The sequence below is a fragment of the Harpia harpyja genome, chromosome 14 (assembly GCF_026419915.1).
Source record: "Harpia harpyja isolate bHarHar1 chromosome 14, bHarHar1 primary haplotype, whole genome shotgun sequence".
NCBI classification, from domain to species: domain Eukaryota; kingdom Metazoa; phylum Chordata; class Aves; order Accipitriformes; family Accipitridae; genus Harpia; species Harpia harpyja.
In genome coordinates, this window is record NC_068953.1 from 39,962,405 (window position 1) to 39,987,185 (window position 24,781).

General features: G+C 55.1%; 5 non-coding genes across 5 annotated transcripts; 4 read left to right on the top strand and 1 right to left on the bottom strand.

The window, feature by feature from the left end:
• Positions 1-1,757: 1,757 nt before the first annotated feature.
• TRNAS-AGA (transfer RNA serine (anticodon AGA)) lies at positions 1,758-1,839 on the top strand. The gene has a single exon. It is a non-coding gene; the product is annotated as a tRNA-Ser (tRNA).
• A 4,134-nt stretch (positions 1,840-5,973) lies between these two features.
• On the top strand, positions 5,974-6,045 carry TRNAM-CAU (transfer RNA methionine (anticodon CAU)). The gene has a single exon. It is a non-coding gene; the product is annotated as a tRNA-Met (tRNA).
• A 3,539-nt stretch (positions 6,046-9,584) lies between these two features.
• On the top strand, positions 9,585-9,656 carry TRNAG-UCC (transfer RNA glycine (anticodon UCC)). Its single transcript has one exon. It is a non-coding gene; the product is annotated as a tRNA-Gly (tRNA).
• Positions 9,657-13,761: 4,105 nt separating this feature from the next.
• On the top strand, positions 13,762-13,833 carry TRNAQ-CUG (transfer RNA glutamine (anticodon CUG)). The gene has a single exon. It is a non-coding gene; the product is annotated as a tRNA-Gln (tRNA).
• Positions 13,834-19,832: 5,999 nt separating this feature from the next.
• On the bottom strand, positions 19,833-19,904 carry TRNAQ-CUG (transfer RNA glutamine (anticodon CUG)). Its single transcript has one exon. It is a non-coding gene; the product is annotated as a tRNA-Gln (tRNA).
• Between the last annotated feature and the right edge of the window lie 4,877 nt (positions 19,905-24,781).

The following is a 24,781-nucleotide window of genomic DNA, read 5'->3' on the forward strand; positions in this document are numbered from 1 at the left end:
TCCAGAGACCTTCTCTTCCCCTTGAGGGTACTGAGTGGTGTCGAACAGGGCTCGGTAGGCATGGGCCAGGCCCCAGCACGTTGCAGTGATTTGTATCTCTCTGGAGCTGCCAGGGTGACAGCATACCTTTTCCAAATATTTTACTAGTTCTTCCGGATTCTGCACTTGTTCAGGGGTGAATTTCCAAAACACTGGAGGTGCCCACTTCTCTAGGTACTTGCCCATACTACCCCCCACACCCTGCCACTCATAATTATCCAGCCTCGGGGCAGATCTCTGGGTGACCTTCTTAAAAAGTTGTTTAACCTTAAACAAGAGCTGAACCACGTTCAGGAGCATGCTAATTCCTAGCAGTAGGGCTAGGACCGTGCTGGTCCCAACATCCCAAGAGTATTCAAATTTTTCAAAATTCTCAAACACCATTGTAACTGGACTGAAGGAGAAAGGAGAGGGGAAGAGAGGTATCCCACCCACAGACTGGTTTTCCAAGGAGGAAAGGTAAATGGTGTAATTATTAATAGTTTCCCACAGATGGCTCCTGGAGTATAAAGGTGACAATGCTGAGTGCAAATACCGGATTAATCGCACAACCGATGACTTCATCAAACCATAAACCAGTGTTATACAATACATCAAAGCGAAAACCTTAATCCACCTCCCACGGATGATAAGCAGCAGAAGAGGGACTACATACAGCAAGCGAAGTGATACATAACAGAACTTTAAAAACCAGAGCAACAACTCTAAGTACACATAAATCAACATAATGACCAGCGACTATTAGACCAATATAATGACTGCTTATAACAAACTTGTTTTAACAAGCTCTGGTCAGGTTTGTCGTTATCTCAACCCTTCAGGCCCCACGTTGGGCGCCAAAAAAGGACTGTGGTGGTTTAACCCCAGCCAGCAACTAAGCACCACGCAGCCGCTCACTCACTCACTCCCCCCCCACCCGGTGGGATGGGGGAGAGAATCGGGAAAAGAAGTAAAACTCCGGGGTTGAGATAAGAACGGTTTAATAGAACAGAAAAGAAGAAACTAATAATGATAATGACAACACTACTAAAATGACAACAGCACTAATAAAAGGATTGGAATGTACAAATGGATGGGTTTAGTCTCCCTCTAAGTCACCCCCACCCCCCATTTATTCTCCCTTTGCCCCTCCACGCTTTTCCTCAGCCAGTCTCTACCTCGCCCTTTCCATGGATCTCTCCCCCTCTCGCAAACCATTGCCCCTACACACCAACAACCTGCACGGCGGTCATGGTCTTTGTTCAAGGGCTGACACCGCCCTACGTCCCCAAGAGGCTGGAAGTGCTGCCGGGAGATCACCATCTGCCCTGCAGCAGCGTCCCCACCCTAGTGCTCACAGCAGGCTTGGAGGCCCCCTCAGATAAATCTGAGAAGCAAAGTGGGGTCTAATATCTCACCTCACCCTGGTTGTCTCCACACAGCTGCCTTCTCTTCTTCCCTGGAAGCAGCAGAGACACCAGCTGGGGGGTGAAACCATCCCCCCCTCCCGTGGCAGGATATCCCAGATGCCTGGCTGAGGACAAGGCGCTGGGAGCTTCAGCTGTAGCCCCTGGGGTTACGCCTCTCAAGGCCTCTGCAAGGCTGGCAGCAGGTGCCCGTCATGCTCCGTGCAGGTCCCAACTGCAAATCTTCGAGTGGAGCCTAGCCCTGAAACTCCCAGGGAGCCGCGTGTCATTGCACAGGGCACGTGATCAGCAGGGCAGAGAGGGCTGGAGCAGGTAGTTGTGGCCGAGTGGTGAAGGCGATGGACTAGAAATCCATTGGGGTTTCCCCGCGCAGGTTCGAATCCTGCCAACTACGGGGCGCAGTCCCCTTTTGGGCTCCCTGCAATTGACCACGCTGCAGCCAGCAGTGGGACTCAGCTCCCCACTGTGCCTGGTGCCCAGGGAGACAGTGAAAGCCCCTTGCCTACGGCACTTGTCCTCGCCCCCCCACACCCCACACCCCCCGAAATTCCTGGATGAAAGGGAAATCCTGCTCCCATTGACAAGGTAGGCAGGTTGGGGGAAGAGAATGGACCAGTGCCGAGTACCAGCCATGACAAGAGGTCCAATGTTAGAATCGTAGAATCATTTAGGTTGGAAAAGACCTCACGATCATCGGGTCCAACCGTCAACCATGCCCGCTAAACCATGTCCTGAAGTACCCCGTCCACTTGCTTTTTGAATACCTCCAGGGATGGTGACTCAACCACTTCCCTGGGCAGCCTATTCCAATGTTTGACAACCCTCTCAGTAAAAAAATTTTTCCTAATATCTAACCTAAATCTCCCTTGCCTCAACTTGAGGCCATTTCCTCTTGTCCTATCTCCAGCCACCTGACAGAAGACGCCAACACCCACCTCACTACAACCCCCTTTCAGGTAGTTCTAGAGAGCTATAAGGTCTCCCCTCAGCCTCCTCTTTTCTAGACTAAACAGCCCCAGTTCCCTCAGCCGCTCCTCATAAGACTTGTGCTCCAGGCCCCTGGCCAACTTGGTTGCCCTTCTCTGGACATGCTCCAGCAACTCAATGTCTTTCTTGTAGTGAGGGGCCCAAAACCGAACACAGTACTCGAGGTGCGGCCTCACCAGTGCCGAGTACAGGGGAACAATCACCTCCCTGCTCCTGCTGGCCACACTATTTCTGATACAGGCCAGGATGCCATTGGCCTTCTCGGCCACGTGGGCACACTGCTGGCTCATATTCAGCCGGCTGTCAACCAGCACCCCCAGGTCTTTCTCTGCCGGGCAGCTTTCCAGCCACTCTTCCCCAAGCCTGTAGCGCTGCATGGGGTTGCTGTGACCGACATGCAGGACCCGGCACTTGGCCTTGTTGAATTTCATACGATTGGCCTCAGCCCATCGATCCAGCCTGTCCAGATCCCTCTGCAGAGCCTCCCTACCCTCAAGCAGATCGACCCTGCCTCCCAACTTGGTGTCGTCTGCAAACTTGCTGAGGGTGCACTCAATCTCCTCATCCAAATCATCGAAAAAGATATTAAACAGAACAGGGCCCCACACCGAGCCCTGGGGAACACCACTTGTGACCCGCCGCCAACTGGATTTCACCCCATTCACCACTACCCTCTGGGCTCGGCCATCCAGCCAGTATTTCACCCAGTGAAGAGTACACTTATCCAAGCCACGAGACGCCAGTTTCTCAAGGGGCACGCCATGAGAGACAGTGTCAAAGCCCTTGCTGAAGTCAAGGAAGATAACATCCACAGCCTTTCCCTCATCCACTAGGCGGGTCACCCGGTCATAGAAGGAGATCAGGTTGGTCAAGCAGGACCTGCCTTTCGTAAACCCATGCTGACTGGGCCTGATCCCCTTCTTATCCTGGACTTGCCATGTGAGTGCTCTCAAGACAAACCGTTCCATAATCTTCCCCGGTACCGAGGTCAGGCTGACAGGCCTGTAGTTCCCCGGATCCTCCCTCCGACCCTTCTTGTAAATGGGAGAATGGACCAGTGCCGAGTACCAGCCATGACAAGAGGTCCAATGTTGTTGGCTCTTGAGCAGAACTTAAGAGCCTGATCTCACCTCACACCTCAGGCAGAACAACCCTACCAGCTGTCCTCCCTAGGCCTGAACCTACAGCAGCTCACCTCCAAAGACAGCCTGCACAGCATGGCCCTCATTGCTAAAGATGAAGGGGAGGCACCTCATGGATCGGAGATCTTGCCAGCACTCACAAAGTGCCCCTCACTTTAGGTGTCACAAAGGCAGACTGGTGTGGAGCAGCAGGCAAGGGGTGGGGGTGGGGGGAAGAGAAGGGGCCAGCGCCAACTATGAGCTACAGAAGAGGTCCTTCTTTGGACCTCATTGCTAACGATGAAGTGAAGACATATCATAGACCTAAGATCTTGCCTGGGGTCCTGGGGATATTCTGCCTGACCCGTCCCCAGCCCTTGCACACATGGACAACCTTTCCCAGGGGCCTTTCCCAAATTTAGCTTGAGGATGAGGGGATGAGGGGTGGGGCTCTCCTGTCTCCTCCTCTTCTGGGAAAGACATGGAAGTGCAGAAGAGGCCATGGTGGTGCCCGTGGCATCAGGAGACCATGCCCTGCCATCACCGACCCTGATGGGCGGGATAGAAAAGAACCAGAGGCTTCCCAGAGGGCTTCTTTCAGTCACATACCCAGCTGCTCCCAACAGAGCAGCAGCAGAGGAGGACCTGTTGGTAGCCTGCCTGGGTGGTTCAGCATCTTAAGGAAAAGGGAAACCCTGAGGGACACGTGCAGAGAGAGCCCAGACAAAGAGAAGGAGAGACGAGCCCATTGCTGGTGCATGGTCCGTTCCCTGCAGCCATGCCACTGAGGGTGGGGGAAGCATTGCAAGGGAAAAAGAAGCTCAGAGAGATAGTCAGTATGAATGGAGAAGGAAAGGGGCAATGGAGAGGGCACCTGGAAGGAGCCAGGGACCTCTTGATCTGCAGCAAAATACTTTCCCCTGAGCAATAGCCCCTGCAGCAGATAGGCTGGGGCCATGCTCCCCACGCTCACATCGGCACCCACGTCCCAGCGCTCTCCATCCCGCTTTTGTCTCCGCTGCATGCTCTGGCCTGTGGATGGGACGGGGCACCAGCAAACACAAGCCCAAAAATGCAGGCCTCAGCACTGCCACCTCGTCCCTCACGCTCACCAAGAGGCTTTACCAGCTCAGCCTGCCCAGAGCCTTCCCTGGGACACCTGGCAGCATTTAAGCCTGGCCACCTCCCAGTGTGGGTGGGCCAGCCCTGTCCTGTGGCGACTGGGAACCAACTCCACTCCCAGCAGGGCTGGGCAGGACAGGAATGGCACCAGGCACGGAGAGGAGGGGTTTCTCTGGCTCTTCGGCACCCTGCACGGTGGCGGGGGCAGCCCTCGGATCTCAGGGAGCAGCCAGGGCAGGCCTGCGCCAGGAGGGAGGACAAGCCAGGAGCTGTGGGGGAGCACAGCACAGCACAGCACAGCACAGCACTGGCAGGGCAAGGCCCTCACCGCTGGTCTGAAAGGCAAGGCGCCAACTGCTAGACAACTTGCTTAGAAGAACAAACACTGCCTAGGACTAAGGCCTTTTACCGCAGGGTCAACATGACCTGAAGACCCAACCTAAACTGGCTCCCACTGGCTGAGAACACCCCATGCAGATGATAAACCAATGGGAGATTTGTCTTTCAAAAAAACCCTAGGTATACAGCCATGGCCAGAACAGCAATCAACCTGAATCTAGTATAAAGCCCCTCCACCTGCACGGGACATTGGTTTAGAACAATGAAGATTAACACCCCACTGAGCATCTGTCCACACCACCTGCCCAGGAGAAGCACATAGTGATCTTGGGAGCAATAGTAACTGATTAGCCCACCCCTTAACATGAGTAATTTGCTTGGTCGACACAACTGTATTGTAAACATATACCAGCCCTGCTTTCCTCTGTCTTGGGGTCCTCCATGCATTAGGCTGGGGCACCACTATGTGAACAGCCAAACTCGGAGGATTAATTCCCTTGGTAATTCTATGCTTGGTAATGCTAAGCGTCCTTGTGTCCCTCCTCAGCCGGCAAAGAAGGGACGTTGACGCTGGGCACAGTCCCACAGCCCCCTGGGAGCTGGATTTCTGGGCAGGGTGGCAGCCCTCCTGAGTTCGCTGGAGAGCAGCTCCCCTCCACCCTGCAAAGCAACAAGGCTGCCCCCTCGCTCCGGGGTTTCCTTCAGTGCCTGCAGAGCCAGCTTGGGTGGTCAAGAAGAAAGTCCCCATCCAGGGTTATGGGCAGGAGATGTGGGGAGAAGGGCAAGGCAAGGCCCTTGAGCTCCGCAGCGAAGGCGCAAAGGAGGTGAACTTTCCTGAGAGCCAATTTTCTGGCCCGGGTGAGGGCACAGGACAGAGGAAGGGAAGGAGGCATGAGGGCTGGCAGTGCCAGGGAGCATCAGGCAGGGCCGTGGGAGGTGCCGGCAGAGGTGCTGGGGGGAGCAGAGTGGCGCAGCGGAAGCGTGCTGGGCCCATAACCCAGAGGTCGATGGATCGAAACCATCCTCTGCTAATTGTCGCTTTTTTTCCCTCCTCCTGACAGCTGCTGCCTCTCCCCGCAACTTTTAACCTGCACTGCTCTAGCTCTCTGGGCACCCATGGCCATGGCCCTCCTGTTCCCTCAGCCCCTTCTCTCTGCCACTGCCACCTTCTTTCTCCTTTGCCGCCTTAGGAGCCAGCACTCCCATAGTGCCCCTCGGCAAGGCAGACGGGAGGCTGTGGAGCAGCAGGCAGAGCTCCCCCCACAAGGAAGCGGGTGTCCTGGGGACACAGGCTTTTCTCCCTTCCCATCCAGCAGCTCAATCCCAACTTCCCAGCCGCAAGCAGGGACCTCCAGGAATCTGCAGGTGGGGAGGAGGAGGAGGACAAGGCTGGTGCTACTTTGGGAAACACCAATGCAATCAGCTTGACCATCTGGGGGTTTTCTCCATCCTAGTCTGTTTGCTGCCGTGCTCACTCGCAGCTCCAGCCAGGAGCAGGGCTGAGTAGGTATTCCCAGTGGGCACTGTATTGGCCATACGTGGCTAGGTGTTGGTAGTGGTGGGGAGAGGGGCTGCTGCAGGGTGGCCTCTGTGGGGAAGAGCTGAGGGGCTGCCCTGCACCACACACACAGCTGGTTCCAGGGGCCTCCACAACACTGAGCCATCTGCAAAGCTTGTGGCACCCAGGGCACCCATGCTGGCTGGAGCAGGCGGATATTCCTGAAGGAACTGCAACCTGCGGAGAAGGCACGCCAGTGAAGACTTTTCCTGACGGGCCTGAAGCCTGTGGAAGAGCCCACGCTGAAAGAGATTTTTCCTGTTCAGACGCGCAGCATGTGGAGAACCCATGCTGGAGTAGTCTGCAGTGAAGGAGTGCAGTTGAGCCTGGAAAAATTGGTTGGCATGGCGGTGTTTTCTTTGTCTTTTATTGCTCACTACAAGACAAAACACACACATAGCCCAAGCCTTTCCTTCTCTTCTGGCTGCTCAGCACTGGAATCCAGTGCTGGACACCCACCCCCTCACTCCCACATGCACATCAGCAGGTGCTCTGAACCCTCGACTGTACCACAGGTCTGTGCAGAATCCAGGCCTGGAGCCCAGGCCTGGTTTGTCCAGTGTCCTGCTCCAACCCTGGGCAGTCCCTGATGCCAATCCACTCTCTTCACTGGCTAGTGCAGCTTGAGATTTCCCAGCAAATACCCCTCTCACACACACATACACACACAAAGACCCCCCCCGCCAAAACCAGAAAAGCACAGTCTGACAGAAATGAGCTAGGAGTAGAATGCAATGAAAACAAGACCAATCGCATTCTTGTTCTTCACGTGTCTGCAAAGGGTTTCCAGGATAAGTTGCTCCTTCCCCTTCCCAGGGATCGAGGTGAGGCGGACCGGCCTGCTGTTGCCCCCATTCTCCTTTGCGCCATTCGCGAAGATAGGAGTGACAATGAATTTCTTCCAGGACTCAGGAACCTCTCCCAGTTGTCACAACCTTTCAAAGATAATTGAGAGTGGCCTCCTCTATAGGTCTTTCTTGCCTGAGTGCTTCACGAGCTGGCAGCAGGAAGATAGCACGGGTATCTGCAGGTGAGCTCCCTGCTACCTGAGTGCCTGACTGGCCAGAAGCCAGAAGATCGCTTGCATGTTGACTGTGAGGTGGCCTCTGGCTCTGCAGGCAATGGGCCACCCACAGGCATATCGCTTGTGCTAAGTGCTCGTCTTCATTCCAGAGTGGATACCACTGCACGGTATATCTTTTTATACCCAAACACTTCTTGGTCCAAAGGAAGCGGACAGTCCCTGAGAGGGAGATCTGAGAACATGCGGGCATGACAGTGTCAAAAATGGCCGTCCGGCAATCACAAAGCAATAGGAGAACCCACAGGGGATGACGCTGTCAGAAGTTGCCTCTTCCCTTTGTTTAGCGAGTGGGGGCTTCCTTGCCTGACGTGCTTCTGGGTAGACAGGTAGGGTTGGCTGGTCCTGACAGCCAATCACAGGTCTGCCTGAGAGCAGGTGGGCCTGATGGGGTCCAGAAATGGCTGTCAGCCAATCAGAGAGCAGTATGAAAACATGGTTGTTATGGTGCTTAATAAGAAAATGGCAGCTGAAAGAAAATGGTGCCCCCCGTGTATGTAGGGGAAGGTACGTCCTGGTCACGTGTACTTCATCATTCATCAGTGCCGGCACGGGCATTCACCAAAGCAATCATCCGTCGCCAAAACCAGGGGCAGCACAAGGCAGATTTTAGCCCAGGAACAGGTAATGCGTGGAGTCCTGCAAACAAATTGCTTACGGGCACGCAGCACAGAATGTGGCAGATGCTCATATCTGGCCAAGCATCATAGACCAAGAAACTTGTGCTAGAAATGATCCACCTGGCCTATTTGCACATTATATAGACAGAGAATTGCTACCCTAGCATTGCCTGCTTTTTACTTACTGATTGCTGAGCTACTACTACACACGTCTACAAGCTACGGACATATCCAGTGCCTAGGAAGAAACCCAGGCTGGTTGCTGTGCCTTTTTAATTCAGCCAAAGGGTACATCATGCAACCACACGCTAGCCCAGGACAGCGTGATTGTGACTCCGACTGGGGCAGACTCCGACCGCGCTACCTCAGCGTTATGCCCTCTGGTATTCCCCATGGGCACTGTATTGGCTACACATGGCAAGGTTTTGGTAGTGGAGGGGTCAGGGGGTGCTGCAGAATGGCCTCTGTGGGAAGAGATAAGGGGCTGCCCTGTGTCAGACACAGTCAGTTCCAGCTCCACAGTGGACCCACCGCACAAGACAGCTGAGCTGTCGTCATTGGTGGCCCCCCTGTGAAAACATATTCCAGAAAGGGCAAAAGAGGCCAGGCAGAGAGAGCTGGAAGGAGCAAAAAGAGTGGGAAAGAGCAGAGGGAAGACACATCCTGCTTGGACAGGTAAAGGAGTCTGGTGTGAAGCACTGCAGTTGTCCCGGCACAGGGGAGAGGAAAGGCGGTGTTTAAGTTTGTCTTTTTGTTTCTCACTACTTGCATCTGTTTTAATTGGCAAAGAATTAATTTTGCCCAAGTCAAGCCTGATTTTCCCACAAGAGTTTTTGCTAAGCCATGTCCGTGTGTTTATCTTGAGCCAAGAGATTTCTCAGTGTGTTTTCAGTGCTCCGCATCGCCCTGCGGGTGGGGAAAGTAGTGAGCAGCTGGGTGGGCGTTTGTCTGTGCTTAAACCACCACAGGTACGTACACGCAAACGCACACGCACCTGCATAGTACGTGCGCAGCTGGCCCACGTATGAACGCAGATGGGGAGCGTCACCATTAGCAGCACCCAGCAGCTGGAGTTTCCGTAGCCAAGAGCTCACACGCAGAGAAGCACACCCATGTGCCAGCAGCTTGAGGTCATGTGTATGTGTGTAGGGGTCTGGAAGGAGGAGGCGGGATAGTCTGTGAAGCGGAGGAGCAGGCAAGAGGGCAGTTTGTGACCTGGCAGAGCAGGAGGCAGGCAAGACTGGGACGTGGAGGAGCAGGAGGGAGGCCAGGCTCTGGGCTGGAGGAGCAGGAGGCAGGAGTGGCCCAGGAGCGTTGGTGGTATAGTGGTGAGCATAGCTGCCTTCCAAGCAGTTGACCCGGGTTCGATTCCTGGCCAACGCAGGCAAGCTTTTACTCAGCCTGGCTCCACAGTGCCTTGCCTGTCCTGTTCCCAAACAGCGCAGCTTCCCCCCCTCAGGAAGGTCACCTCGCATAGGGCGGTCGCGCCACTCCCCTTGACTCCCCCTGCAGCCTTGCTTCATGGACAGGCCTCTGGGCACCTCCGAGCCCAGCAGACACAGGCTGGGCTTTTAGCAAGGTCAGCCTTGCAAAAGCAGACTGCGGGGGCTGCTTTGCACCATTCTGAGATTCTCAGGCAGCGCTGAAGCATGGCAGCAGGTGCCCAGAGAACTTTGTTTGGGATTTTCCATGCCTGGGTATCACACTCAGGTTTCAGTGGGGCTCAGGCACTGTGCCACCTGCTCTAGCTTTGGGGCTAGCCCTGCTTTAGGCAGGCATTTGGACTAGTGACCGCCTGAGATGCCTTACAGTCTACCTCCTTCCATGAAGCAACAAGTCCCAGAGAGCTGTGCCCTCCTTCCTCTACGTCACGGGCAGTAAGTCAGCCTCTTCCCCGCAGGAACGGGAGCCCAGTCATTGCTCGGCACTTGGCGCATCTCCTGTCCTTTTGCCTTGACTCTCCAGACCCTTTCCCACACACTGACTCCTTGAGACCGACACAGCATTCCCCCAGGGGTTGGTGTGGCACAGCCCTCCTTGCCGAGCCTTCCCAGCCCCGAGCAGGGAAGAAGGAAGCACCCTGGTTGCCCCAGGAACCGTCCATGAGGCAGCGCTGCAGGCCAAGTGCTTGGCTTGCCATCTCCTGAGGCTCTGGAGGGAATGGAGGAAGTCACGGGAAAGGTAGACGTGTGCCTGGAGCCCTTGACAGGACATTGGCGTGCGTAGAGCCGTAATTCACTGACGGTTCCTTTGGTTGCTCCCGTGAAGGATTGCCTTGGGCTTTGGGAGATGTGTGGGAAGTGTGCTGCCCCTGTGCTGGGTACTCCGGTTCCATGTGGTATGAAGCGCGTGTAGGAGCTGCGGTCGCCAGTTTGCAGCCCTTGGTGGGAGCAGGGCAAGGGTGCTCCCGGGATACAGCTCCCCCTGCAGCAGTGCCAGGAGGAGGCTGGCTGAGGTGGGCTGGCTCTGGCAGCTGCAGGGGGCGGACCAGCAGCAGCAGCAGCGGGTCAGGATGGCCGAGTGGTCTAAGGCGTTGCGTTCAGGTTGCAGCCTCCCTGGGAGGCATGGCTTCGAGTCCCACTCCTGACAGGCTCTTCTCTCTGGCTGCCCCCCTTCATGCTTCTCTCTCTTCAGCGGAGGCTTCTTGCCCCTCTGGGGGCTCTGCTCAGCCTGCTGACCAGGTCTTGCTGCAGTCCCAGCTCCTGTAGAAGGAGAAATGGGCGTACCCATGCTGCCCCACCAGTAGCAGCTGGGTAGGCCTAGAACAGAATCATGGAAGGAGGAGAGCCCCTGGGGAATTCCACTTTTCCACTCTCCCCTACAAAAGTCACATTCTGCATGCCTCTCCCCTCCCCTGCAATGTGGAGCTTTGGACATTCTTCAAACATTCACCCACAAAACCCTCTTTCCCTGCTTCCGCTTTCCCCTCCAACAACCCTTCTGGTTGGAAGGCATTTCAGGGACTCAGAGAGTGCATCCTCCTGCTTCAGGCAGGCTCCCACCAGCTGATCAGTGCTTTGTCCTTTCGGGTCATAAAATACCTTGAGGACAGATGTTTCACAGCCTCTCTGGACCCCTGTTCCCATGCTTAGGCACCCTCCGGGTGATCATTTTTGATTGTGTAGCCAGTCACAAACTGCCTGCTCAATTTCTGACCATGGCGCTCATCCTCCAGCCATCGCAGGAGCCTCCTGGTAGGCACCAGGAGGCTCCTATTAGATCCCCGCTAAGCATTTTCTTCACCCAGCTGAGCAAGCCTTGGGTCCTCTGCCTTTCCTTACAAGGCCCCCCCAGCCCCTGACTATGCTAGGGATCCTCCGCTGAACTTGCTCCAGTTTATCATCACCTTTCCTTGGTTCCCCAGATAGTCCTTCTTCCCCCGTTTTGGAGATGGGGCAACTTTTCCCTCTCCTTAGTCATCAGGGAGCTCCTCTGCCCTCTGCTCCCAAAGCTGGAGAGCCCCTGCAATGCATCCTTCCCTCTTTCAGGCCCAGTGGCACATTGTGTAGGTGCCAATCCAGCACTAGGCATTGACCAGCAGGATTTCAACCCAGAAAGTTTCCCCGAACTGGCAGTTCCTCACCAGCAAAGATGGACAGCACCAGTGGGAAGAGGGACAGGTGGGAGTAAAGGCCCACCAGTAAGAGGCCAACAGGGGCATGGCAGGCTCTCTCCAACACTGCTGACAGGACAGAGGCATCCTCACGCAATGCCACCACAGGTTGCACGAGCACTGGTGGCATTTTTCAGAAGGACCGCAGTCAGGAAGTATGAGCCACAGAAGAGGTCCTCCTGTCCACACAGGAAGAGGAAGAGGAAGAGGAAGAGGAAGAGGAAGAGGAAGAGGAAGAGGAAGAGGAAGAGGAAGAGGAAGAGGGGACACGCACAGGGTGGTATCAGAGCATGCCGGAGCGTGTCGGGATTGAGGGAGATGCTGAAGGAGCTGGGATTGTTCAGCCTGGAGAAGAGAAGGTGAGGGGGCTTCTGCTGTATGAAGGTGGCTCTCTGGCTTGCCAAGGCCTGCCCTCGGCCAGAAAGACCTGGGGAGTGCAGGACCCAGGAGTGGCGTGGCCTCCTGCGTGAGCCTGCCTGGCCTGAGCTGCAGCTCCCAGGGGCTGGGGAGCTCTGGGAGATCTCTGGCCGCCCATTGAAGCCTGTAAGGGGGGCACAAAGTGTCCTCCCCGCAGTGTCCCGCAGGGAGGAGCAGCATCGGAGGCTACAGTGGATGGAACATTTGCCGTGACCTTGGGGAAGCAAAGAGTCGGCACCACGGCAGCCCCAGCAGGCAGTGCTGCCAGGAAGGAAACCAAGGACAAAATGCCCCGAGCAAGGAAGCTGCCTTGTGGGCACTGGCCCACACAACCCACTGGCCCAGAATCCTTTCTCCCCGAGTGCTGGGTGAGACTAGCAGAGCCCCAGGAAGACCCTCCATTGCTTGGAGAAACGCTGTCTCAGCCCCAGAAGGGACATCCCTCCTCCTGCAGTGGCACAGCATCTGCATGGGAAAGGGCTGTCCCTTTCCCCATGCTCCAGCCCTTGGAGCGCAGGGTCCCTCCACCTCTTTGCAAGACCTTCAGAGACTGGGCCCTGCTCTTGCTGCTCCCAGACACTCCTCCCACCCTGCTCGGTCCTGCGGATCCCAGGGATGGATGAGGACAGTCCTCAGCAATGCTGCTTCTCTGGCACATGCTTTCAGATTTGTGACTCTGTGGAAATTTAACCCTTCTCCCGTGACTAGGTGTTTCTCACGCCCTCTCTGAATGTAACCTGCCATTTGATATCTTAGGCTTGGGCACGGCAGCCTGGTCTGTCCTGCAGGTTCAGAAGTACCGGCTGCCAGCCCAGTGCTTTGGGCAGTCCAAAAGTACCAGGCAGTTGTGTCCTCAGTGTCCTGGGCTAAGTCTGAGGTCCAGCAGAGTGTCCCCGCCTGTGTTTCCTCCTGTCTGACTGCTGGGAGGAAGGGCCCTGCTCTCACCACACAGACTCAAACCTTGGCCCAAGGAGGATAGCACCAGTGCAGCTTCTCCCCACTGTGTGCACGGACCCTTCTTGGGCAGGCAGTGTGGTGGTCCCAGGGCATGAGGAAAAGTTCCCTCAGGCTCACAGTGAAATGTACCTGAGTCTGGAGCAGCCTCAGGAGAGAAAAACCTCATTGTCACTGAGTGAGAGGCCACTTTGGGGCAGAAGGGGATAGCATATGCTGGAATGTTGAGGAGATTAAGCTGGAAACTCCATAAGCAGGTGTAAGTATGCGAAAACAAGATTCTCCCAGGCTACCAGCCTGGGTCTTGTAAGAGAGGGCATGCCAGGCTTGCACAAAGTGCTCTGCCGCTCCCTGGAAAGATCCTGCGAGCGGAGAGTCGCGCGGTGGCCCTGAAGGAAGGCTGCACTTGGTGATGCCCAGGGAGATGGAGAGACCGCCAGGCTGGGCCAAGAGCACATGGCTCAGAGAGGGTGGCCACAGGGGAAGGAGAGCACATGTCCAGGAGGTCCCATGGTGTAATGGTGAGCACTCTGGACTCTGAATCCAGCGATCTGAGTTCAAATCTCAGTGGGTCCTTGAGCTTTAGGGTCCCTCAGGGCTTTCCTCAGCATGCTTACACATAGGCAGCCTTGCCTTGCTGTCAGGTCAATGGTTTAATGCACTCTCATCTTCCTTCCTTTCCTGTGCTCCCAGCCCTGGGACCGACACCAGTGCCCCTTCTGCTGCCCTGTGCCCACCAAACCTCTGCAGCTTTCCTGAGCACTGGACCCCACCCCCTCTCTGCTCCCTTGGTCTGGATGGCTGCTCCTGGATGAGGGCATCCAGCAGTGGCTCAGAGAATCACACAACACCTCAGGTGGAGAGCATGCACTCCAAGCCTGGCTCAAAGCAGCCTCAAGTGGAGGAGGCTATTCAGGGCCTTGTCTGCTTGGATGTGGGACACCTCCAAAGATGGAGACTCTGCAACATTCCCTGGGCGACCATTTCCCGTCTTTCATTACCACTGCGTGTGACATTACTTGTATTCCCACCCCTGTCCATTGCTTCTGGTGCCATCCATTTCTCTGAGGCTTTTCTGTCTTTTGCTTGCTTGTTTATTTTGGGGGCTCTGGGATCAGTTCAGGGAGCTCCACCCACAACTGGCAGTGCCCCGTGCATGGGGACAGACGCACGGTCATGGGAGAGAGCAGGTTCTCCCTCTTCCTTTATCCTGGGGTGGGCTGGGATAGAGTTTACTTTCACAAGGAGCTGGAGGGGGCCCAGCCAGGACAGCTGACCCGAACTAGCCAAGTTCGATACCGTATGATGTCATGCTCAGTATATAACTGGGGGAGCTGGCAGTGGGGGCGGGGGGGAGAAGGGATCACAGCTCGGAAATGAGCTGAGCATCAGGTTCTGTGTGGTGAGCAATTGCATTGTGCATCACATGCATTATATATTCTTTGGACAGCGAGCAGGCGGTGGTGCTTAGTTGCCAGCTGGGCTTAACTTACGACATCCTTGCAGCTATGTTGGCGAACTGAGGGGGGAGGAGAACAAACCACCACGAGCCTCCAGCTGTGCTGCACAAAGTCTTTAATGAGAAGGAGGAAATGCAGTGGCACGGAACAGAGACCGAGAAACATGTCTGCAGGGTTCAGGGAGGCACAGAGAATGGCCCATTTCCCAAGGACAAGCTCCAGGCAAAGCGCTTGCCTTTCCCCATCCCGATCTACCCGGTGGCAATGCCAGCCCACCAAGAGCAGGCCCTAACTCCGGCACACTCCCTCCGTCAGCAGGAGGTTCAGCAAAGCAGAAGAGAACGAGCCCTTTCCTGAGGAGCTCAGAGCAAAGCAGAGCCTGAGGAGACACGGCGAGGCCTGCAGTGCAGCGAGGAGCAGCAGGCACAGGTCCCTTCTGCCAGGTGGGATGAGGACACTGAGCCCACCTGCAAGCCGTGGCTACGCTCCTGCTGCTGCAGGATGCCTGTCTTCCTTGGTGCTCCAAAGGGGAAGATCTGCTGGCTTCAGCAGTTCAGACCGCAGCGGGTGGGAGGCAGACACAGCCCTGACCCCCCCAGACCAAGGGAGCCCCCAGAAGAGATGGGAACCCCCCCGGCGCTGAGGGAGCTCCCAACAGCAGCTGACAGCGAGGATCCCACGGCTGTGCTCTGAGGGAAAGAGGTGAGGATGGGGCCCGGCAGGGTTACCACCACCGGGGAGGCTTCGATGAACACCGTCGAGTCAGCGCAGCGGGCGACACAGGGCTCACTGCAGCTGCTTGCAAGTGGGGTTGGGCCGGAGGCACCGCAGGGCGTTGGGAGACAGGGTCTGAAGCAAGACATCTCTCGGCGAGGGAGGCAAAGCTGAAACACAGAGCAGGCAGGGAGCACGAACCTCAATATCAGCCCTTCTGTCTTTTCCTCAGCTCTCTCCATGGACACTCTTTGTTTTCAAAACACCCAGTGTGCCTACAGTTCCCACAGCCCTCATCGTGCCCTCCGAGTTGCACGGCACAGGAAGGCTGACCCACTTTTGGAATAGGCCCCAGCGCAGTGGCGTTAAAGCGCCTGTGGAAAGACTGATCATACCCCATCTCCATCGTTGCTTTCAAGATGGCACTGGATGCACTTGGCCATGTGGTTAGAGACCATCAGCTAAAGGTGCACATTCTGGTGGGCAGACCCCCCTGCAGCTGAGCCCCATGGTTCCCCTTCTGCTTGAAAGAACCCTCCTTTTCCCAGCCACCTCCCCCAAAAGGCAAAGAGACTGCAGCCCTTCAACAGTTGTATGGCAGGGCAAAGCTGAGGCAGCCCAAGTCTCAGCCTCAGTAACCACCAAGACAGCAGTTCAGCCCACAGAGAGAGATGGAGCGGACTCAGGCTTACCTTGCTCCTCGAGGAAAGGGAGGCAAGAGAGGAGGATGCAGAGCCTGGAGCAGCGCAGGCTTTTATGCTGTGTCCCAGAGCCCTGGGGGGGCCACAAACATTCCTTGCTCATGAAGCATCTCAACACCTAGTAGACACACAGGAGACTGTGAGTAAGTTTAAGCAGAACGTCAAGACTGCACAATCCCATGTGGGAGAAGAGCCTCATCGCACCAGCGATGTGACAAAGCTCAACGTCAAAGGAAGTCCTTTGTGGGCTGAAAGGAAGACCCCTGTGGGCTGGAGTGACAGCCAGGAGGACCTAGCTTACGCTCATCAGGCTCTACCACAGCATGGTTTTGTGATCAAAGAGATGCCCGCATTCTTCTCTGAAAGAGACCCACGCCCAAATTGACCTGTTTTGCTCAGCAAGGTCATCCCAGAGGCCAGAGGCCTGGATGGCCTGCTTTTGAGGAGAGGCTCAGGGCAGGGAGCCAAAAGCTCACAGCCCTTTTTCCTGGGTGAGGGATGGGGTGGCCCATTCCATGCATTTCAAACTACAAAGGGACATCGGATCAGTCTCCCAGAGTACCTGGGAGTCATCGTGATGTGGAAGAGTTGGGAAAAACCCTGAACTCCAGGCAAACATGAGTCACCCTGCTGTGGACTTCAGTGCACACGTTGCCCCAGCCTGAGGCGTAGCAGGGATGCTAGAGCTTATAGTCCCAAAGCGCCGCTTTCGTCAAGGGCTTTTCCACACATTTTAGCACCATTCCTGAATCAACTGGTGCTTCTATGCAACCTCCTGCATTTGTGTCTTCCAAGGCATTGCCTTTTGGTGGTTGCTCAAGGGCTCATGTGACTCCCAGGTGCTCTGGGAGACTGATCCGATGTCCCTTTGAAATTTGAAATGCATGGAATGGGCCACCCCATCCCTCACCCAGGAGAAAGAGCCACAATCTTTTGGCTCCCTGCCCTCAGCCTCTCCTCAAAAGCAGGCCATCCAGGCCTTTGGCATCTGGGATGACCTTGCTGAGCAAAACAGGTCAATTTGGGCGTGGGTCTCCTTCAGAGAAGGACGCGGGCATCTCTTTGATCACAAAACCATGCTGTGGTAGAGCCTGATGAGCGTAAGCTAGTTCTTCCTGGCTGTCACTCCAGCCCACAGGGGTCTTCCTTTCAGCCCACAAAGGACTTCCTTTGACGTTGAGCTTTGCCACATCGCTGGTGCGATGAGGCTCTTCTCCCATATGGGATTGTGCAGTCTTGACGTTCTGCTTAAACTTACTCACAGTCTCCCCTGTGTCTACTAGGTGTTGAGATGCTTCATGAGCAAGGAATGTTTGTGGCCCCCCCAGGGCTCTGGGACACAGCATAAAAGCCTGCGCTGCTCCAGGCTCTGCATCCTCCTCTCTTGCCTCCCTTTCCTCGAGGAGCAAGGTAAGCCTGAGTCCGCTCCATCTCTCTCTGTGGGCTGAACTGCTGTCTTGGTGGTTACTGAGGCTGAGACTTGGGCTGCCTCAGCTTTGCCCTGCCATACAACTGTTGAAGGGCTGCAGTCTCTTTGCCTTTTGGGGGAGGTGGCTGGGAAAAGGAGGGTTCTTTCAAGCAGAAGGGGAACCATGGGGCTCAGCTGCAGGGGGGTCTGCCCACCAGAATGTGCACCTTTAGCTGATGGTCTCTAACCACATGGCCAAGTGCATCCAGTGCCATCTTGAAAGCAACGATGGAGATGGGGTATGATCAGTCTTTCCACAGGCGCTTTAACGCCACTGCGCTGGGGCCTATTCCAAAAGTGGGTCAGCCTTCCTGTGCCGTGCAACTCGGAGGGCACGATGAGGGCTGTGGGAACTGTAGGCACACTGGGTGTTTTGAAAACAAAGAGTGTCCATGGAGAGAGCTGAGGAAAAGACAGAAGGGCTGATATTGAGGTTCGTGCTCCCTGCCTGCTCTGTGTTTCAGCTTTGCCTCCCTCGCCGAGAGATGTCTTGCTTCAGACCCTGTCTCCCAACGCCCTGCGGTGCCTCCGGCCCAACCCCACTTGCAAGCAGCTGCAGTGAGCCCTGTGTCGCCCGCTGCGCTGACTCGACGGTGTTCATCGAAGCCTCCCCGGTGGTGGTAACCCTGCCGGGCCCCATCCTCACCTCTTTCCCTCAGAGCACAGCCGTGGGATCCTCGCTGTCAGCTGCTGTTGGGAGCTCCCTCAGCGCCGGGGGGGTTCCCATCTCTTCTGGGGGCTCCCTTGGTCTGGGGGGGTCAGGGCTGTGTCTGCCTCCCACCCGCTGCGGTCTGAACTGCTGAAGCCAGCAGATCATCCCCTTTGGAGCACCAAGGAAGACAGGCATCCTGCAGCAGCAGGAGCGTAGCCACGGCTTGCAGGTGGGCTCAGTGTCCTCATCCCACCTGGCAGAAGGGACCTGTGCCTGCTGCTCCTCGCTGCACTGCAGGCCTCGCCGTGTCTCCTCAGGCTCTGCTTTGCTCTGAGCTCCTCAGGAAAGGGCTCGTTCTCTTCTGCTTTGCTGAACCTCCTGCTGACGGAGGGAGTGTGCCGGAGTTAGGGCCTGCTCTTGGTGGGCTGGCATTGCCACCGGGTAGATCGGGATGGGGAAAGGCAAGCGCTTTGCCTGGAGCTTGTCCTTGGGAAATGGGCCATTCTCTGTGCCTCCCTGAACCCTGCAGACGTGTTTCTCGGTCTCTGTTCCGTGCCACTGCATTTCCTCCTTCTCATTAAAGACTTTGTGCAGCACAGCTGGAGGCTCGTGGTGGTTTGTTCTCCTCCCCCCTCAGTTCGCCAACATAGCTGCAAGGATGTCGTAAGTTAAGCCCAGCTGGCAACTAAGCACCACCGCCTGCTCGCTGTCCAAAGAATATATAATGCATGTGATGCACAATGCAATTGCTCACCACACAGAACCTGATGCTCAGCTCATTTCCGAGCTGTGATCCCTTCTCCCCCCCGCCCCCACTGCCAGCTCCCCCAGTTATATACTGAGCATGACATCATACGGTATCGAACTTGGCTAGTTCGGGTCAGCTGTCCTGGCTGGGCCCCCTCCAGCTCCTTGTGAAAGTAAACTCTATCCCAGCCCACCCCAGGATAAAGGAAGAGGGAGAACCTGCTCTCTCCCATGACCGTGCGTCTGTCCCCATGCACGGGGCACTGCCAGTTGTGGGTGGAGCTCCCTGAACTGATCCCAGAGCCCCCAAAATAAACAAGCAAGCAAAAGACAGAAAAGCCTCAGAGAAATGGATGGCACCAGAAGCAATGGACAGGGGTGGGAATACAAGTAATGTCACACGCAGTGGTAATGAAAGACGGGAAATGGTCGCCCAGGGAATGTTGCAGAGTCTCCATCTTTGGAGGTGTCCCACATCCAAGCAGACAAGGCCCTGAATAGCCTCCTCCACTTGAGGCTGCTTTGAGCCAGGCTTGGAGTGCATGCTCTCCACCTGAGGTGTTGTGTGATTCTCTGAGCCACTGCTGGATGCCCTCATCCAGGAGCAGCCATCCAGACCAAGGGAGCAGAGAGGGGGTGGGGTCCAGTGCTCAGGAAAGCTGCAGAGGTTTGGTGGGCACAGGGCAGCAGAAGGGGCACTGGTGTCGGTCCCAGGGCTGGGAGCACAGGAAAGGAAGGAAGATGAGAGTGCATTAAACCATTGACCTGACAGCAAGGCAAGGCTGCCTATGTGTAAGCATGCTGAGGAAAGCCCTGAGGGACCCTAAAGCTCAAGGACCCACTGAGATTTGAACTCAGATCGCTGGATTCAGAGTCCAGAGTGCTCACCATTACACCATGGGACCTCCTGGACATGTGCTCTCCTTCCCCTGTGGCCACCCTCTCTGAGCCATGTGCTCTTGGCCCAGCCTGGCGGTCTCTCCATCTCCCTGGGCATCACCAAGTGCAGCCTTCCTTCAGGGCCACCGCGCGACTCTCCGCTCGCAGGATCTTTCCAGGGAGCGGCAGAGCACTTTGTGCAAGCCTGGCATGCCCTCTCTTACAAGACCCAGGCTGGTAGCCTGGGAGAATCTTGTTTTCGCATACTTACACCTGCTTATGGAGTTTCCAGCTTAATCTCCTCAACATTCCAGCATATGCTATCCCCTTCTGCCCCAAAGTGGCCTCTCACTCAGTGACAATGAGGTTTTTCTCTCCTGAGGCTGCTCCAGACTCAGGTACATTTCACTGTGAGCCTGAGGGAACTTTTCCTCATGCCCTGGGACCACCACACTGCCTGCCCAAGAAGGGTCCGTGCACACAGTGGGGAGAAGCTGCACTGGTGCTATCCTCCTTGGGCCAAGGTTTGAGTCTGTGTGGTGAGAGCAGGGCCCTTCCTCCCAGCAGTCAGACAGGAGGAAACACAGGCGGGGACACTCTGCTGGACCTCAGACTTAGCCCAGGACACTGAGGACACAACTGCCTGGTACTTTTGGACTGCCCAAAGCACTGGGCTGGCAGCCGGTACTTCTGAACCTGCAGGACAGACCAGGCTGCCGTGCCCAAGCCTAAGATATCAAATGGCAGGTTACATTCAGAGAGGGTGTGAGAAACACCTAGTCACGGGAGAAGGGTTAAATTTCCACAGAGTCACAAATCTGAAAGCATGTGCCAGAGAAGCAGCATTGCTGAGGACTGTCCTCATCCATCCCTGGGATCCGCAGGACCGAGCAGGGTGGGAGGAGTGTCTGGGAGCAGCAAGAGCAGGGCCCAGTCTCTGAAGGTCTTGCAAAGAGGTGGAGGGACCCTGCGCTCCAAGGGCTGGAGCATGGGGAAAGGGACAGCCCTTTCCCATGCAGATGCTGTGCCACTGCAGGAGGAGGGATGTCCCTTCTGGGGCTGAGACAGCGTTTCTCCAAGCAATGGAGGGTCTTCCTGGGGCTCTGCTAGTCTCACCCAGCACTCGGGGAGAAAGGATTCTGGGCCAGTGGGTTGTGTGGGCCAGTGCCCACAAGGCAGCTTCCTTGCTCGGGGCATTTTGTCCTTGGTTTCCTTCCTGGCAGCACTGCCTGCTGGGGCTGCCGTGGTGCCCAGACTCTTTGCTTCCCCAAGGTCACGGCAAATGTTCCATCCACTGTAGCCTCCGATGCTGCTCCTCCCTGCGGGACACTGCGGGGAGGACACTTTGTGCCCCCCTTACAGGCTTCAATGGGCGGCCAGAGATCTCCCAGAGCTCCCCAGCCCCTGGGAGCTGCAGCTCAGGCCAGGCAGGCTCACGCAGGAGGCCACGCCACTCCTGGGTCCTGCACTCCCCAGGTCTTTCTGGCCAAGGGCAGGCCTTGGCAAGCCAGAGAGCCACCTTCATACAGCAGAAGCCCCCTCACCTTCTCTTCTCCAGGCTGAACAATCCCAGCTCCTTCAGCATCTCCCTCAACCCCGACACGCTCCGGCATGCTCTGATACCACCCTGTGCGTGTCCCCTCTTCCTCTTCCTCTTCCTCTTCCTGTGTGCACAGGAGGACCTCTTCTGTGGCTCATACTTCCTGACTGCGGTCCTTCTGAAAAATGCCACCAGTGCTCGTGCAACCTGTGGTGGGATTGCGTGAGGATGCCTCTGTCCTGTCAGCAGTGTTGGAGAGAAGTGCCCCAGAGCCTGCCATGCCCCTGTTGGCCTCTTACTGGTGGGCCTTTACTCCCACCTGTCCCTCTTCCCACTGGTGCTGTCTGTTGTCGTGGTTCAACCCCAGCCAGCAACTAAGCACCACGCAGCCTCTCACTCACTCAATCCCCCCCCACCTGGTGGGATGGGGGAGAGAATCAGGAAAAGAAATAAAACTCGGGGGTTGAGATAAGAATGGTTTAATAGAACAGAAAAGAAGAAACTAATAATGATAATGACAACACTACTAAAATGACAACAGCAATAATAAAAGGATCGGAATGTACGAATGATGCGCTGTGCAATTGCTCACCACCTGCCAACCGACACCCAGCTAGTCCCCGAGCGGCCATTCCCCGCCCCCACCACCAGTTCCTATACTAGATGGGACGTCACATGGTATGGAATACCCTGTTGGCCAGTTTGGGTCAGCTGTCCTGGCTGTGTCCTGTGCCAACTTCTTGTGCCCCTCCAGCTTTCTTGCTGGCTGGGCATGAGAAGCTGAAAAATCCTTGACTTTTGTCTAAACGCTACTTAGCAACAACTGAAAACATCAGTGTTATCAACATTCTTCGCATACTGAACTCAAAACATAGCACTGTACCAGCTACTAGGAAGAAAATTAACTCTATCCCAGCTTAAACCAGGACAGTGTCCACCCCTTATTCTATACCATTGACGTCATGCTCAGTTCCCATACCTTTAGTTACATCCTGGTCAATCATCATCACCTTTTCCATCCCTTTGAGACATATGAACAATGAGATAGATACATATATATATGTATATATGTATAAACACACAGAGATACCATTCCTTTAGTTTATGGGTCATGTTCATAAAATGTTCATTGAGTTCATTTAGTTCCCGACTCAGGGTGCCATCTGTCCTACCAGTCTTTCTGGGCAGGAGGGATGGTGCAAAGTCCTCTCCGTCGGTAGAGCAGAATTGGGCTTCAGTGCGGTGCGACGAGCAGGTGACATTTGACGCAGCAGGAGGATGGTGTGCACCGTTGGATTATTGCATGCTGGAGTCAGTTCTGGTTCCATCACTACTGCGCTTCGCTCAGTTTTATCATAGTTCATTCTTGCTTGATCTAAGTGATTCTTACTATAGTACTATGGATATAGCACATAACAGTTATAGTAAGGATAACATACAGTAGCAGGGTTATATAGCAACTCATATCATACAGTTTACTTCTGGCTATTCTCACCTAAAATCAAATCCCCTTGAGGCACACATCGGATTTCTCCATCTTTTCGCATTACCCACCAAGTGCACCCAGGCCCTTGAGCAAAAGCAATCCCACGAATGGGTTTACCTTTGCCTGAGGCAGGAGTAACCCAGACTGTCTTCCCTAACATATTTTTTATGTGCACTACAGGGACTTTATCCCCTTCTACAGTATGTAAAAATTCTGACTGGGCAGGGCCACCCCGATTGGCAGATCCTCTGGTGTTGACTAACCAGGTGGCTTTTGCTAAATGTGTATCCCAATGTTTGAAAGTTCCACCCCCCCATTGCTTTCAATGTAGTCTTTAACAGTCCATTGTATGGCTCAATTTTCCCAGAGGCTGGTGCATGATAGGGGATATGATACACCCACTCAATGCCATGTTCTTTGGCCCAGGTGCCTATGAGGTTGTTTTGGAAATGAGTCCCGTTGTCTGACTCAATTCTTTCTGGGGTACCACCTCGCCACAAGACCTGCTTTTCAAGGCCCAGGATAGTGTTCCGGGCAGTGGCATGGGGTACAGAATATGTTTCCAGCCATCTGGTGGTTGCTTCCACCATTGTGAGCACATAGTGCTTGCCTTGGTGAGTTTGTGGGAGTGCGATATAGTCAGTCTGCCAGGCTTCCCCATATTTATATTTCAGCCATCGCCCTCCATACCACAGGGGCTTTAACCGCTTGGCTTGCTTAATTGCAGCACATGTTTCACATTCATGGATAACCTGTGCCATAGTGTCCATGGTCAAGTCCACCCCTCGATCACGAGCCCATCTATATGTTGCATCTCTTCCCTGACGGCCTGAAGTATCATGGGCCCAGCGAGCCATAAATAGCTCACCCTTATGTTGCCAGTCCAGGTCCACCTGAGACACTTCAATCTTGGCAGCCTGATCCACCTGTTGGTTATTTTGATGTTCTTCAGTGGCCCGACTCTTGGGTACGTGAGCATCTACATGACGTACTTTCACAAGCAGATTCTCTAGCCGGGACGCAATATCTTGCCACAGTGCGGCAGCCCAAATGAGTTTACCTCTGTGCTGCCAGTTGCTCTGCTTCCATTGCTGTAACCACCCCCATAGGGCATTTGCCACCATCCATGAGTCAGTAGAGAGACAGAGCACTGGCCACTTCTCTCTTTCAGCAACGTCTAACGCTAGCTGGATGGCTTTCACCTCTGCAAACTGACTCGATTCACCTTCTCCTTCAGCAGTTTCTGTGACTTGTCCTGTAGGACTCCATACAGCAGCCTTCCACCTCTGATGCTTTCCCACAATGCGACAGGATCAGTCAGTGAACAGGGTATATTGCCTCTCATTTTCTGGCAGTTTATTATACAGCTGGGCTTCTTCAGCACGTGTCACCTCCTCCTCTGGTGACATTCCAAAATCTTTGCCTTCTGGCCAGTCCGTGATCACTTCTAAAATTCCTGGGCAACTGGGGTTTCCTATGCGAGCCTGTTGGGGGATCAGTGCAATCCACTTACTCCACGTGGCATCAGTCGCGTGATGTGTAGAGGAGACCCTCCCTTTGAACATCCAGCCCAGCACTGGCAGTCGGGGTGTTAAGAGGAGCTGTGTTTCAGTACCAGCCACTTCTGAGGCAGTTCAAACTCCTTCATATGCTGCCAATATCTCTTTTTCAGTTGGAGTATAGTAAGCCTCGGATCCTCTATATCCTCGACTCCAAAACCCCAGGGGTCGGCCTCGGGTCTTCCCAGGTGCTTTCTGCCACAGGCTCCAGGTAGGGCCATTCTCCCCGGCTGCAGTATAGAGCACATTTTTAACATCTTGTCCTGCCCGGACTGGTCCAAGGGCTACTGCGTGAACAATCTCCCGCTTAATTTGTTC